At 37.0% G+C, this 16,873-nt stretch overlaps 1 protein-coding gene across 2 annotated transcripts in view; it reads left to right on the forward strand.

Moving 5' to 3' along the window:
• Positions 1–3,361: 3,361 nt before the first annotated feature.
• The window catches only part of LOC127450725 (uncharacterized), a 31,691-nt gene continuing 18,179 nt past the window's right edge, over positions 3,362–16,873 (forward strand). For both annotated transcript variants that reach the window (XM_051715035.1, XM_051715036.1), the window contains exon 1: positions 3,362–3,586. The gene's annotated coding sequence lies outside the window, so the exon portion shown is untranslated. The remainder of the gene's footprint in view (positions 3,587–16,873) is intronic.

The raw sequence follows: 16,873 nt of genomic DNA on the forward strand, positions 1-16,873 counted from the left end.
GAAGCGCATACTTGCATTTTGCTGGCCATACGTGGGCCAGCGTGTCATGATGACAAATATATGCCACTACTGTTGTGTTGTCCGTACGAATCAGAATGTGGTGATTCACAATATCAGAATGAGAAGCTCTCAAAGCTAGAAAGACAGCCAGTAGCTCTAGGCGGTTGACATGAACTCCTAAAAAGGAGATTTACTGTCTGGGGAAAAGTGTGCTTTTCGCCAGATGACATTAGACTAGATTTTCCAAATGGCAAAGCAGCAAGTCTGTGTTCAATCAGTAGTGCCTTTGACTGGCTAGTAATAACCAGTCGCTGAGGTAATTCAAAACACACGTTTTTTTATTTTTAATAAATTTGCAAAGATTTCAAACAAACTTCTTTCACATTGTCATTATGGGGTATTGTTTGTAGAATTTTGAGGAAAATAATGAATTTAATCAATTTTGGAATAAGGCTGTAACATAACAAAATGTGGAAAAAGTGAAGTGCTGTGACTACTTTCTGGATGCACTGTACAACTAGTGAAAATGGTAATTTTTGATTTCAGTAATTGAATTTCAACGTGTTACATTTGGTATTTCTGATATCTGGAAGTGGATTTCAGATATCAATAATTTGGAGTGTAATTAGTGATATCTAACAAGACTTTCTTACTAGTAACAATTACATTACAGATATCAGAAATTAAAACTGTCACTAGTGAAAACTGAATGACTGATATCAAAAATGAGCATTTTTATTCATTGGAATTCAATTGTTGATATAAAAAATTGGCATTTCCACTAGTAGAAATTGCATTCTTGATATCAAAAATTATATTTTTTACTAGAAAGAAAAGAATTGTAGATAAGTGAAATTGGACTTTCAACTTTCAACTAGTAAGAAACAAATTTTTGATATCAATAATTGTGTTTTGAATACGAGTGAATGACATATTGGTGTGAAACTTTACTAGTGAAAATTATATTATGGATATCAAAAATTATGGTTTTTACTAGTTGAAATCCCATTTTTGATATCAAGAATGTGATTTCTATGAGTGATGACGTCATTTTTGATATCAAGAATTCACATTTTTTACTAGTGGAAATGTAATTACTGATATCAACAATTCATATCCTGCAAATGAATAAAAGTAAATTCAGCTTGCAACAATATCAGAGGTCATTGTGAAATTCAACTAGTGAAAATTGAATTACAGATATCAAGAATTACGATTTTTACTAGTTGAAATCCCATTTTTGAAATCAAGAATGTGATTTCTGCGAGTAATGATGTCATTTTTGATATCAAGAATTCACATTTTTACTAGTGGAAATTTAATTATTTATATCAACAATTGGCATTTCCACTAGTGAAAATTACATTCTTGATATCAAGAATTAGAATTCTAACTAGTGAAAATGTAATTGTTGATATAAATAATTAAATTTCCACTAGTAAAAATGTGAATTCTTGATATCAAGAATTAGAATTCTAACTAGTGAAAATGTAATTGTTGATATAAATAATTAAATTTCCACTAGCATATCCTGCGAATGAATAAAAGCTAAAACGGCTTGCCATAAATGATTGTCTACTGCAGGTAATGACATTTTCTAAATAAAAGTGTATCAAAACACTAACATTACATGAAAGCTCTTAAAAGTACCAAAAATGACAAAGCCAATACCATGTTTATTGGACATGTTCCTTTGAGTTGCCTAACATATAAATACCACAAAATATAAAAAATACCAAGATTTTACCATGTTGTACCATCACTGTACCATGATAATGCCACAGCAGGCTTTTGAGAAAGATAAGTTTGATAAACTTCAGCTTGTGCTGTGTCCTAATGTGAAAAGGTGTCAGTATGTTTTTAGTCCATAGTTTCATTAATGCTACACAATATTCAGTATGTAGGCTACTAAAGAAAATGTTCAAATGATGCTCTTAAAATAACCTCAAATTAATGCTTTGGTGCTATTTTTGCAATAAAATAAAATAAATAAATAATAAATAGAAACATAAAATCTCCCAGGGAAGCATGCCCCCAGACCCCCTTACAACATCATGGTGTACTTGTTGAGCCCCAGACTCCCCAGTAATGATGAAAGCCTACAGATGTGCCTGCTGTGAAACATACTGTACAGTGTGCACAGATCTTCTGGCCTTTGCTTTTTTCTTTCTTTCCTTTCTTTTATTTATTTATTTATTTATTTATTTGTTTATTTGTATTGTTTTTTGAACATCTTAGACCACTTGGTTTGGTTTTTGTGCACTTTACATTAAGTTAATTTTTTTTGTGTGTTTTTTTCCGGTTTTCTCCCCTTTTTCTTGGGAATGCCCAAGAGGTGTAGTGACTCGCCTCAATCCGGGTGGCTGAGGACGAATCTCAGATGCCTCCATGTCTGAGACCGTCAATTTGTGCATCTTATCACATGGCTTGTTGAGCGCGTTACTGCGGAGACCTAGCGCGTGTGGAGGCTTCACGCTATTCTCCACGGCATCCACACACAACTCACCACGCGCCCCACAGAGAGCGAGAACCACATTATAGCGACCACGAGGTTACCCCATGTTACTATACCCTCCTTAGCAACCGGGCCAATTTGGTTGCTTAGGAGACCTGGCTGGAGTCACTCAGCATGCCCTGGATTCAAACTCGCGACTCCAGGGGTGGTAGTCAGCGTCTTTACTCGCTGAGCTACCCAGGCCCCCCACTTTAAGTTTATTTCTATATATGGTGATACCAATTTATGATGCCTGCTTAAGAAGCCATAACTTAGTAGTGTTTATTCCCAACATTGTTTTTATTAATGTTTTGCTAGATTCAGTTTATACCCATTTCTGATATATTTAATTATAAATTAATTTGTACTTTTTTGTGTAAAAATGAATACATAAATTTTTAGCACGTGACTGGGGGTGACTGGAGGGTCTCGCCTAGGGTGCCATATGGGGTAGGACCGGCACTGCTGTGAGGAATCAGAAGACAGAGGCAATCAGACTCATCTTGGCGCCTCCCGGTGGTTATCACTTTGCAGAGGAATTATTTATTCACATGATCATTTATAAACACGTTGAACTGCTTGTTAAAAATTGGCGTCTTTCATCATATTCATTTTGTCTCCGTTTTATAAAAGCAGTAAACCTCTCGAGTCAGTGCGGACAGATATTTTTCCACGGATTACAAATATAAATAATAATAGTAGCATAATGTACACTATTATGTTCTTGGAATTTTATTTCATAATGTGGGTGCACTTCAGCCAAGATTAATTTTATTTGTTTTCATTTTAAGAGTGTCGCATTGCAAACGGTGTAAACTTTCTAAGGGGGTGGGGACATGTTTAATTACACCAAAGGTTGCGGTTGACTGTAAAACAGCAGCACACGCCATGGTATATCCACGCTACTTAAGAACTGCTGTTTGTTGACCACAAATTATAGACCAGTACAATAATAACTATTTCCACTTGATCACTCTCCTGCACTCCGTGAGTGGAATGTAAGGGGGATTTTACACTAGGGGGCTCGTTCGTTGAAGCTTCAAAACCGAAAGTAAAATGATAGGCTACAGTACGAGACAAGAAGCCTGAAAGGTAAGGCGTATGTTTTACATCGTGCTCACAGAGAAATGGCTTTATTGGGATTTTAGGATTTTAATTTTTACTTTAATTTGTCTAAATCTGAAAAGATATTGGTGCATTGGTTGGCAACGATTAAAGCATATTTCCGGATACCTTTTTCTTTTTTTTTTTTTTTTTTTTACTCTTTAAATCGTAATTCAAAATGCAGAATTTGTGATTATCCAGATTCGTTTTTATAAATTAATATTTCTTAATCTTCAATTCACACTAACCCTTTCAAACGGAATTGTTGCCTGTGCGACTGTCTGACACGTAAAGCAGTCTGCTCTGTGACAAGCTCGTAATGAAAGGACTGTTAGATGGCCCACTGGATTTTCATTTGGACTTGATTTCAAGACAAAACCAATACACTCTAAATGATATATTTCAGAATGTTTGGGGCTCTGGTTACTTTGAATCGGTGTATTATTCGTTCATTTCATATTCAGTTAGGAATTAAAAATAGGAAAAACAAAAAATTACTTATTTCATTATTCATTTACAAAACCAATATTACAATATAGCTGCAAGCAGCGATTAACGGGGTTCAAGCCTTTAAGGTCCTTTAATTTCACATGCAACAGATATTAAGTATTAATTAGATAGCCTGAAAGCAACTAAAACAATGTTAAAGTGCCTTAATTTTGAGAAACATCAGGTGAGGTATCACACAGATATGGTATTTTTACATTCCTGACTGTTATAGTGCCACCAAGAGGCAAAGGTATGCAATTTCAGAATGACCCCATACATTCAAATTTTGTGAAAATCTCATTCCATTCAAGAGTTATAACCGTTTAAGTAAACGGTTATAACTCTTTGTGACATTGAATCCAAAGTTAGCTTTTTTAAAATTATTAATATTGGGACTCCAGAGAATCTTTCTGCACTGGTTTGGTTCTGATCGGGTGAATGGACTAGGACTAGTTCAAATAGCTGCTAAAAGATTTTGTTGATAGCGGCCATGTTTTTCAAGGTATGCAACTGTCCTTATAGACATTGATGGCACCTTAGACACAGACACTGCATGCAAAATTTCAATACGATCGGCCCAACCGTTCCATAGTTAGTGCCATTTTCAGTTTTTTAATTATTATAGCGCCACCAAGAGGCAAAGGCGTGCAATTCTGTATGCTCACAATGACCCCATACATAAGTGTACCAAATTTGGTGATAATATCTCAATCCCTTCAAATGTTATAACCGTTTTAGTAAAATGGACATGCCCACTACATACGTTTTGACATTTCAGTTTCAAGATAAATAAAAATGTCAAAATTCCTTTGATAGCTTTTCATATTGGGACTGTGCTGAATATTTTTGCACTGGTTTGGTTCCGATCGGGTAAACGGCCTAGGATGAGTTAGTTTTGATTTTTTTAAAAACATTCCAAAATAGCGGGAAAATGAAGGGGCGGAGCAAAAATTTGACAGGGGGCAAAACTCTTTGGCATGACACAAGGAATCACTGGAAAAAAAAATTGTTTCTAGCCCTTATGGTTCAAGAGTTATGTCCCAAAATGTGATTTTTTGTTTTGGCTTGTTCACTATAGCGCCACCTATGGACCGATCAGGTGATTCAATGTGTACAGCGAGCCAGCTGGAGTACTACCATCCCTGAAAGTCTCTAGGCATTATAGTTTGGTCTGCACGATCAGTTTTAGGGCAGAATAATAATAAATATAGCCGCAAACGACTATTGTCGGGGGCCAAGCACATATGGCGAGATGACCAAAATGATCAAATTTGACAGAAAAGATCCTGTGGATGCTGTGGACAGCTATTTTGGTATGACATTTCACCTGCTTTGAGCACAATTGCAAAAATAGGATTTTCTTAAGTTATAGTGCCCCCTAGCATCAAAGATAAATGAAACTTGGCATATTACCTCAGAGGGTCCTCTTGTCCATGTGTACAAATTTTGTTACGTTTAAAATATGTGCTCACAAAATTTGTGTCAATTAGTCATAATAAGCCATACCCAAAAACCTATTGGCCTATATCTTCTGAACAATTTACAATATCAAAATTCTTTTGATAACTTTTTGTCAGGAATGTCTGCAGATAATGTATACAAAGTTTCAGAACTCAGTGTTGACTAAACAACTGATCCTGTTGATAGATTGAATTTATTTTTCTTGTGTATGAAATAATGTCTTAGCAGTCTCACAATAAACTACCGTACAAAAAGAACTACATAATGCAATACAAATAAACATTTATTTGGACATACATTATAAACATTTTACACAAAAGTTCAATGTTCTCTGTAAAGCAAATATAAAAAAGTATGTATTATTAAAAGCACTGTACAAATACATTTAATTGATATTGAATTAATGTCCATACTGTTTTCCAAATCACCTCTTCCCCTTAAGAGAAGACATGCACATTCTGCAAAGACACTCAAAAGAAAGTGAATTGCAGGCAGGAAAATGCAGGAAAGAGGAAAATCATAATAAAATTAATTTCAAACATAATACAATATCTCATTACTGTACATGTCTCATCTAATAATTATGGTCTTCACCTGTAGAATTTATCAGTTTAGCATCACACCATGAAAACAAATGAAAACATCGTCACTACTCCCAGACAGTTCAGGGAAAACATAAAAACTATCAAATTAAACCCCTGAAAATTGAGTGATCAATACGTCACACAAAACCCTCAACCAAAATTCTTGGATCTTAACACACCACCAAAAAACATGGGTTGTGTCCCCATCTTCAAATTGGCATCGCCAGCAGGTGGGTGTGTCCTTAAGACCAAGCCTATACAATCTAGAGGGGTCCAGTATGTAAAATCTTAAATTGCGTAAGGCACACCCTTGCATCTCTAGATGTAGACTTGACGTTTTTTAGAATCCTAGCCCACACTCCCTTCTCCAATACCAAGTTTAAATCTTTCTCCCATAATCTCTTAAGAGAAGTTGAATCTCCGTCCCCCAGACTCTGCATTAGCAGGGAGTAATACACTGATGCCTCATGACCTTTTCCAAAAGCAGTAATCACCACTCCCAGAGTATCTGCCACTTTAGGGGGACGTATGCTAGTCCCAAAAAATAGTACAGAGCAGGTGGCACAGTTGTAAATACCTAAAGAACTGAGATCTGGGAATCCCAAAATGTTAAACCATATTTTCAAAGGAGCTCAATACTCCACTGTCATATAGGTCACTGAGCGTATTAACCTCCCTCACAGTCCACTCTGGCCAGCAGAAAGGGGACTTATTAATACATAATTAATATGGTGGATGGGCTCGTGTAACCATATGCTCGAGGCAACATTTAAATAAATGTCTAAATTAAACACTCTGGACACTTTTGTCCATACTGTGTGCAAATGCGAGATAACGGGGTGTAACTTAACTTCTCCGGTTAGTTTGATAGAAAGGCTTTGCAATGGCAAAATAGGGGCAAGAAATTCCTGTTCAGTACAAAATCAGGGAGGGGCTCTCTCAAGTGGAAACCGAATGCATAATAATAAAACAAAATCTTGGGCAGGCCTAGCCCACCTTTGTCAATCGGCCTATGTAACTTATTGAAATGTAATCTGGGAAGTTTACCACTCCAAATGAAGGACTTCGCTATGCTATCACATTGCTTGAAATAAGAGAGAGGGACATCTATTTAGGGAGAGATTGTAGCAGGTAAATTAATTTTGGAATACAATTCATTTGAACCCTCTGGGGTCTGAGGGTGTTTTGGGCCCTGGAGAAGTTTTGACATGCCTTGACCTTTGTGCTTTTTTCAGTTGCTTAAAAACATATTAATGGCTAAAATCTGATAACACTGTATTCAGCACAAACTGGGCTACAATAATATGTGAACAACATGTATGTACATGTTTGTATTTTTGAGAAAATAACGTTTATGCGTGGTTTTTGAAAAAAATAAAAAAATAAATTAAGTCACTGAAATAAGGCCATATAACACATACAAAACATTTGTTCACAAGACTTTTGAGAACTGGATCTTTTAGCCTAGAGTTTTTGCTACAAAAATGATGTGAAAACCATGACCTGATCACTCATTCATACAAAACAATATAGTCATTTAACTTTTGTAAGACACTTTTAGTGTTAGAAAGGCCATATGCGAGGAGGCGTGGATGATCATGAATATTGATGTGATTCACACCTGAGGAGACAAAGACCCTCCCCTGAGTGAGAATGAATGTGAGGAGACTTAATGATTGAATGTATTGTTTGTAGCTTATTCACAGAATCAAGTTTAAGTTAAAAGAAGTAATCTGACCATACATTTTCTTTATATAGACTTTACTTAAAAACTTTAGACCTACACTATCGTTTAAAAGTTTTATATCTGTAAGATTTTTAAATGTTTTAAAAAGAAGTCTCTTCTGCTCACCAAGGCTGCATTTATTTGATCCAAAATACAACAAAAACAGTGATATTGTGAAACATTTTTACAATTTAAAAGAACTTTTCTATTTGAATATATTGTAAAATGCAATTTATTCCTGTAATCAAAGCTGAATTTTCAGCATCATTACTGCACTCTTCAGTGTCACATGATCCTTTAGAAATCATTCTAATATGCTGATTTTCTAATATGGGCATATTTACAGCACATTTTACACATTTACACCCGAACAGATATTTGCAAGCACAATCTTCGTTGATGACAATGAGGCAGCATAAACACTAGTTAAAATATAATCTAAACATTCATATTATTTTTATATCATATTACATATCATATTTATATCATACAGCATACAATTTAAATACCTGCTTTAGCCGAAACAACATTTAAATGTAACTAAAACTTGCCTATTAGGACATATTTCAAATTTCAATACTCTGAATCCTGGCTGGCAAGTCTGGAAATAGTCCAACTAGTAAAATATTTACATGTTTATATAAAATAGCATGTCAACTAATATGTAAGTAAAGACTTACTCATCCGAAATTGTATCCTCAGCTGGATCAAGTCGCTCTTCAAAATGCAAATGTCCCTCGTCGGATTCCCGCTCTTCTTCTGAGGAAAATGTGAATTCTTCGTCACTAGCCAGGAGCTTCCTCACCTGTGTAGCATACCATCTTCCAAACGCGCAGAAAAGTGAATGAACTTGATGTTTTTTAAGGCACTGTTGGGGGCGTTTACCATTTGCATTGATCGTCTCAGCACATTACCGTATGAATAGCGTGCTCTGCTGGTGGGTGTGATCACATTAGCAATAAGTAGCTGAGTCAGGAGAAACTGTACATCACTTTGTTTCATACAGATTACATTGCAGGAGAATATTTGTTTTAAATTTGAATTGTTTTAAGCTTTCTTTAGACATATGTTTCATGTTTGTGTGATAATATTTTTCAGTTCATTTTTGTGACGTGTTTCAGAAAGATGCTCGCGGAGACAGAGGTGGCTGAAAACGCACCCTGTTTATTTTCTTTATTTTACAAAAGCACAAGGTTTTGTTGTTATTGTGAGTGTACACAAATAAAAGTAGACCCTTTATAGTCTCTAATGATGTCTTACACTTATCTATATGCCCAAAAATGATGGAGTATTTTAAGTTGTTTCCGCTGTTATGAGGAAAATATCCAGCAGAATGCGCCGGCCTGTCCGTTGACCCCAGAGGGTTAATAACATTAACCTTCCCAGTCATAGATACAGTAAATGTAATGAAGCTCATCTGCCCACATCGCTCGACAACTTTATTAAAGGTTCAAAATTAACTCTAATTAAATCACACAAATTTGCTGGGAATAAAATACCCAAATACTTAATGCCCTGTTTGAGCCACTGGAAGGCGCCTGGCTGAAAAGCTGTTACCGGGCAGTACGCTGTCAGAGCCAAAGATTCGGATTTAGACCAATTAACTCTGTATCCTGAGAACTTAGAAAAGGAATGAATAAATCTGTGGAGGCAAGGCATAGATCTAGTAGGGTCAATGACAAACAATAAAATATAATCTGTGTAAAGCAGAAGCTTATGCGCCACACCCCCCGCAACCACCCCTCGAAAATCCTCCTCCTTTCTTATCCCAGCTGCTAATGGTTCCAGGGCAAGACAGAACATTATGAGGGAAAGATAGCAAATCTGCCGGGTGCCCCTATCCAGAGTAAAATAATCAGAAATTAATAGTTTGAACCGCCACTACCGGGTGTCTATAAAGTAACTTAATCCACCCAATAAAAGTATTCCCAAACCCGAACATTTCCAAAATCTTAAAAAGATAATCCCGGGGGGCCTGGGTAAAGACGCGAGTAAAGACGCTGACTACCACCCCTGGAGTCGCTAGTTCGAATCCAGGGCGTGCTGAGTGAATCCAGCCAGGTCTCCTAAGCAACCAAATTGGCCCGGTTGCTAGGGAGGGTAGAGTCACATGGGGTAACCTCCTCGTGGTCGCTATAATGTGGTTCACTCTCAGTGGGGCGCCTGGTGAGTTGTGTGTGGATGCCGCGGAGAATAGCGTGAAGCCATCACACGCACTATGTCTCTGCAGTAACATGCTCAACAAGCCATGTGATAAGATGCATGGGTTGACAGTCTCCAACGACTCAGGCAACTGAGATTCATCCTCCGCCACCCAGATTGAGGCGAGTCACTACGCCACCACAAGGACTTATAGCGCATTGGGAATTGGGCATTAAAAAAAAAAAAGATTATCCCATTCTACCATATCAAATGCCTTTTCAGCGTCAAGTGAGATGGCAGCGACCGGAGTCTGATCATTCGCCACTGACCACATGATATTGACGAAACGCCTAATGTTATCAGAACAGTTACGGACCAGAATATACCCCACCTGATCTATATGTATAAGAGATGACATAACTTTACTTAATCGGTTAGCCCAAATTTTTGACAATATTTTAATGTCTAGCTGGATCAGGGAAATTGGAAAGTAACTCTTACACTCGCTTGGATCATTATCCTTTTTAAGAATCAGACTGATCCAGGCTTGTATCATGGTTGGCGGAAGCTTTCCATTCTTTAATGATTCCGTATAAACTTTCTAGCAAAAGTGGAGTCAGTTCTGTAGCATAAGATCTAAAAAATTCAGCGGCAAAGCCGTCTTGCCCGTAGGCAAGGCCTTAATTACCTTGCCAAGCTCCTCCACGGTTATCTCAGAATCAAGAGAATTCAGTTCAGGAAGTTCTAATGGTTCCACAAAGTTTCTAATATCCTCATTAGTAGACAAAGCTGTGGAACCATAGAGATCAAGATAGAATTCTTTAAAAGCATTATTAATATCAATGGACGGGGTAAAAATTTTACCACCAGCAGATTTCACTGAGGGAATGGTAGAAAAAGACTCTCTCTGTTTTTAATATCTAGCCAGAGGCTTCCCCGCTTTGTCCCCCGACTCAAAGTATGACTGTCTTGACCTGAAAAGCCAAAACTCCACCTTCCACGACAAAATAGAATTATATCTGTATTTTAATCGGGTCAATTCCCTGAGGCCATTAGACGACATTCTGCGCTTCAGCTCTGCTTCGGCACTTTTAATATTCCCTTCCAATTCCACAAGTTCTTGTGCTTTGGATTCTTTGGTGAATGCGGCATACTGTATAATCTAGCCCCAAAGAACCACCTTAAGTGCCTCCCAAGCCACGTCCACAGAGGATACTGAGGAACAGTTGGTCTCCATATAGACACTGATTTCAGTCTTTAGCATTTGTTGGAATTCAGGATTTTGCAAAAGGGACACATTATACTGCCAACTATATGATTTCTTTTTCTCCGTATGTGGCTCTGTTTGAGACATTTGAATTGTAGATGTTTAATTATCAGTGTAATGACTCCCCTGCTCTTACTCGAGCCAGTACTATAAAAAAATGCCCACCCCATATCTTTCCAGATTTTTCCGCTTCCTGCGGAGAAAGGTGTGTTTCTTGAAGAAACACTATATCATATTTCTTATGCTTAAGAAGAGAAATAACCTTCCTTCTTTTTATGGGGTGCCCCAACCCATTCACATTACATGTGGAGAGAGACAATCCACTCATATTAACATTTGACATATAAGAAAAAATAGATTGTGTGTCAAAAACAAGATTATAAAGACCATATTCCAACATTGGTGCGACCATTAAAACCCGAACTTCCCCCAGAACAAAACAAACAGAAAAAAGAAAAATGTGCTCATTAACCCCATGCACGACAGCACCAACTGGTGTCCATCCCTCCAAACTCAAACAGTCCACGCACGCCTACGAGAACCCCCGCGAAGAGAACTTTGCTATCAGATTGCTCAAGTCCGGTGCTTCTGTACATATTTTGTGAGACAGAATTACACAGCAAAATATAATCTATAAAACAAACTCCAGCCAGTAGGCAGAATAAACTCAAAGAGTGTGTAGATTCATCCACAAAACTGTCCCGAAGGTGTGCCACTCTGCAAAATAAACTCCAGTCGCTAAGTGGAACCAGCACAAAAAAAGCGCTCAGTTTTCTCAGACAGTCAAGTGAATGTTCAGTGAGCCGGTCCACTCAGCTGCAACATGAGTACCACAAAATGACTTACTCACTCCACTGACTTTATGAAGGACATCACTTGCTGTGGGCATGTGAATGTTTTATAGCCCTCCTTAGCACCTATTCTCAATTTGGCAGGGAATATCAGTGCAAAAGCGAGCTTCCGTTGATGTAAAAGTTTCTTGCATTCCTTGAAACAATCACGTTTCTCTCTTGCCGAATTTGCAAAGTCTGGGAACAAGAAAATGCTGTGGTTTATCCAAGAAAGCCTTCCTTTATTCCTCGCCTCGTGTAACACAAGATCTTTATTGGATGATCTCAGAAATTTGGCCAGAATTGATCAGGGCCTGTCTCCCTCCGTGGATCTCTGCGCTGGAATCCTGTGAGCTCACTCGATTTCCAGCTTATGGCCTGTTATGTCGAGCAGATTCGGAAGGAGCCCATCCAGGAATTTCATCATATTCTGACCCTCTTCGGCTCAGGAATTCCGACAAAACAGACGTTATTCCACTGGCTACAGTTCTCCATGTTCACCAACTTCTCTCAGACATGCTACAAATCCTCTTTGGTCGCTAGCGGATTAGCAGATAATTCCCTCTCTGATGACTCCAGATAATTGATCCGTTTCTCGACATCTGCCACTCTTGTAGCCATTTCAGTGAACTTTGCCTCCATGGCAGTGATTGATCGACGAATCACAGCAAGATCCTCCAAGTCAGTAACAATAGCATTGCTGAGATGTTCAACATCTCTCGCCGCATTTCCTGCCCTTCCCGTCCAGATCTGCTCCCTGGCTCGCGGCCTTCTTGGGGGTGTCAGCTTGAGCATGTAAGTGTTTTTTTAATGACTCCAGAGCCTGAGGATTTTGAATTCTTTGACATATTGACCTCCAAGAACAGTTATGGAACAGAGTGTATCGAACCTCTCCAGTTTATATCATTAAAAGGTATTAAAACTAGCAAAATGCGCAGAGCTCGCCATTCACACATCCGATCCTCGCATGGCGTCACATGACCCCCACGGAATTGTATCATTAACATCTTCGGAACGATTTCACGTATCGAAATTCTTTTGATAACTTTTTATCAGGAGGGTCTGTAGGCCTAGATGATGAATACCAAATTGCACGCCGATCGGACTAACGGTCTAGGAGAAGGTTTTTCAAAAATGTTAAATGGCAGAAAACAATTATAGATGGAAATGAAATCGGAGATATACATTTTGTAGGGGTTGTCTCAAGGAATCAGAGTTTCGATTCTAGCCCTTACGGTTGCAGAATTTCGTTTCTAGCGCTTACGGTTGCAGAGATATGAGCCAAAATGCAAATGTGTTTATTACAGAGCCACCTAGGGTCAGATGGGTGTGCATTTGTGCGCCTCAGTAGTGAGGGGGATTTGGGATCATCCAGCCAAGTTTGGTGTCTGTATAACTTACGGTCTCTGATGCCCAGACACTTTTAGAGCAGAAAAAAAAGAAGAAGAAAAAGAAGAAAATCAGTACAATTAATATAGGGTTCCATAATATTACATTTATTTATTAGTCCCTATAATAAATATAGCCGCAAGCGGCAATCACTGGGGGCCAAGCACATATGGACCTTATTCACAGTAGCCCCATATATGGTTTTTGATGGGATGAAAATGAGAGTGTGAGGGACAAACTAACATAAATGTGATGTTTTGGAGATGAATGCAGGAATTTTTTGGTTGCCATGATGTAACATTTATCAAAATGAAAGTCTAGTCATTATGTTGTGTTACATAAAACTTGGATGTGGGATATTTCTGCTTGATATCTTTGATGTTTGATCATAATGGCATTTCATTGCATGATGGTCATAATATTATAAGAAAACAAAATTGGAATGATCCTGTTAGCCTAGCAGGTGTTAGACTGTTATTAGAGACATGTCAGAGCAACCATATTGTAAATGATGCTGCAATGCTCGTATTTGCGTTACAGGTACTTATAGAAAGAGAACAATATAGCATGATTAGAACACGTGTCTTTGCAAATGTTTGTTAAACAAGTGTTATCATCATGTAATGCAGAACCTTTGCTTCACAGAGTGATATTTTTGAATAAAAGTCAAGGTATATTACCATGTTTGTGCATCTTTCTGGTTTTGGAATGTTTGTGTGACGACAGGCCTCTGCGTCTTGGCAAAAGTGGAGTGCAATATTTTGTAGGAATTTCCAGGTTGTAGTTTGCCATTGCACTTTTCCTAGTAGGAAGGTGGAATTATTTGTTTCTTTTTATTTTATTATGATATTTATGATAGTTTAATCTGCATAAATAAAAATGACAAGCAGCAATAAATTAAAGTTAAATATTACAGGGCGGTTTATAGTAAGCAGATAAAACAATGAATTATTTTTTTACCAGCGCGGGAACGCACACTGTAGAAAGTCTGTAAACACAGTCAAATATGTCCTAAGTGAATTTTTTTTTGTGTGGATATGATCAGATGGGATCTGTTTAGTAAGCTTTGCAGTGCGAGCGAGTACTGGTGTCAGGTTACATCTGCACCAAGCGCTTTTTGTCAAACACTAATTAACCTTTTTGTATGCAGATCTAAAAAAAAGAATAAACTTAAGACAAGAAACACCTTTGATGATAAATAAATGGGAAATCCATTGAGTGTGTAATGTTGCTTTTGTATACCCATTATTTCTCCATAAAACAATTTAACCATGAACAAAATTAGCCAATGACATACGCGAAAATATAAAAATTTTAACTCTTGCAGTGTGTTCCGCAAACAGTCCTGCATGACAATGCAATATGAAAAATAGTTCTCGTGAACGAGCATGACTAGCAGAGGTGCCTCCAAATACTACATCCCTTTAATAACCGCCTATACATGCTACAAAAGATTGTTTGTCATTCTATGACCCTGCTCTTTTTAAGCATGGATCTTTTAGCATGCACACTATATTTCATCTTTTGGTGCAATAAATATTAACTTTATTTGATATAAACCAGGGGTATTCAGTTAAAGTTCCAAGAGGTCCGGTCTCTACATTTCCTTCCCAGCAAAGGTCCGGACAATAACTTACATGGTTTCAGTAGTCAGTATACTGTAGCTATGAAATGACATAAGAAATGCTTGATCAGTTTTATGAAATAGTTACTATAAATGTACAAGTTGGCAGCAATAGTACTTTGTAATAGAAAAAATAAATAAATCATAAAGTCAAAACAGTCTCTTCAGAATTAGGCAAGGATTATGACATTGGGGCCCCAGAGACAAAGCCAAAGTAGTGGGGTTTGGGGAATATTCTACCAAAAGATTCAAATATTCATCAACCGAGTGCACTTTGATATGAATATTAGAAGATAAAATCAACTGTTTGTTTTGAAGCTGATTGACAGTAGTCCAGTATTTGTGTTTGCATATTTTTAGATACCTAAGGGGCATAGCAGGCCTTGTGACTAAAGAAATATACATTATGGGGGTTCAGAGGTACCCCCCGAGAGAAAATGTGGAACCGTTTTTATATTTTCCATAATGTGAAAATCTACCAACAACAAACAATGTACATCACAATAGTAAAGCTTAAAATACTGTTAGCTAAAGTAGGACTGTAATTGGAATATAAATATCACATAAATTATTTTCTCAAGTTGAGAAACAACTAAAGTTAAAGGTTGGACAGTGCAGATTCAGTGGCTTTTTTTACCAGCATGCAGAATTATAACCAGGGGTTATTTTTACTGGGTGTTTTATAGAAGGTAAAATAGTCTACAGGATAATTGGCGTGGGAACGTGCAGTCCGTAAAAATGACTGGCAGGACCAATTCGCACAGGATTAAAATCAAGGAGAAATTATTACCTTTTCCCACGTCCCCATATAAAACTAAGTTCCAGCATCTATGATCCTCACAGAAACAGCAGAATATAAAGTAGGTTAAAAGTGCCAATCCTTGTTAGCCTTTATGCGAACTTCCGTGGCCATTTCGGGAAATAACAGCCTACAGATTAATCTAATTTACAAAATCAGTATTAAGGTCATTTTTCTCAAACTTAATTTTCTGAATGCATAATGCATTTTTTAAAAAGGGAAAAAACTGTTATTGAATAATTTACCAAAGCAAATAATTGCTAAATAAAAATACGAGTTGTTTTTTCATTTTCCATTTTTAAATTTTTTTTTTTCAAAATGGATATGAAATGAACACGGATTACAATACATGGATTGTCCCGTGGCTATTTTTTCCAATTTTCCTATTTTAACTTGAGCATTATATTGAAATTATGAAAAATAAGTAATTATTTGTTTTTTAATATTGGTTTTGTAAATGAACAATGAAATAAGTCGTTTTTTGTTTTTCCGATTTTGAATGAAATGAACGAATGATACATGGATTACTTTGATTTAGAAGTTTTATTTTCATTTTATGTCAGGAAGCCTAAACTAACCACATGCATGCATTTGTCCTTGCAGATTTTAATACTTTTTAACTTTAAAAGTGCTGAAAGTATGTACTACACAGATCTTTGAAGGCAGACCTTCAAACTTGGTTGGCATCTTCAGAGGACTTATACTTGTGTATACACCCTTTATTCTATTCAAACCTTTTGCTCTATCCTTTGTTTTTAAATCCAGTCTTGTGTGTTTATTAAACTGTGTTAATAAGAATAAAATAGAATAGGCCTACACTTTGTCCCCATAGGGAAATTTGATTCTGGATTCTTCTGGATTCTTTGACTCTGAACACTAATGTTTACAAACATTCATCCATTAAAGTACATTACACACAACTCAAACAGTCTAAACAACTCTCATCCCAATACAACTGGCTCAT

This window comes from Myxocyprinus asiaticus, chromosome 13 (genome assembly GCF_019703515.2).
Source record: "Myxocyprinus asiaticus isolate MX2 ecotype Aquarium Trade chromosome 13, UBuf_Myxa_2, whole genome shotgun sequence".
Lineage (NCBI taxonomy): Eukaryota > Metazoa > Chordata > Actinopteri > Cypriniformes > Catostomidae > Myxocyprinus > Myxocyprinus asiaticus.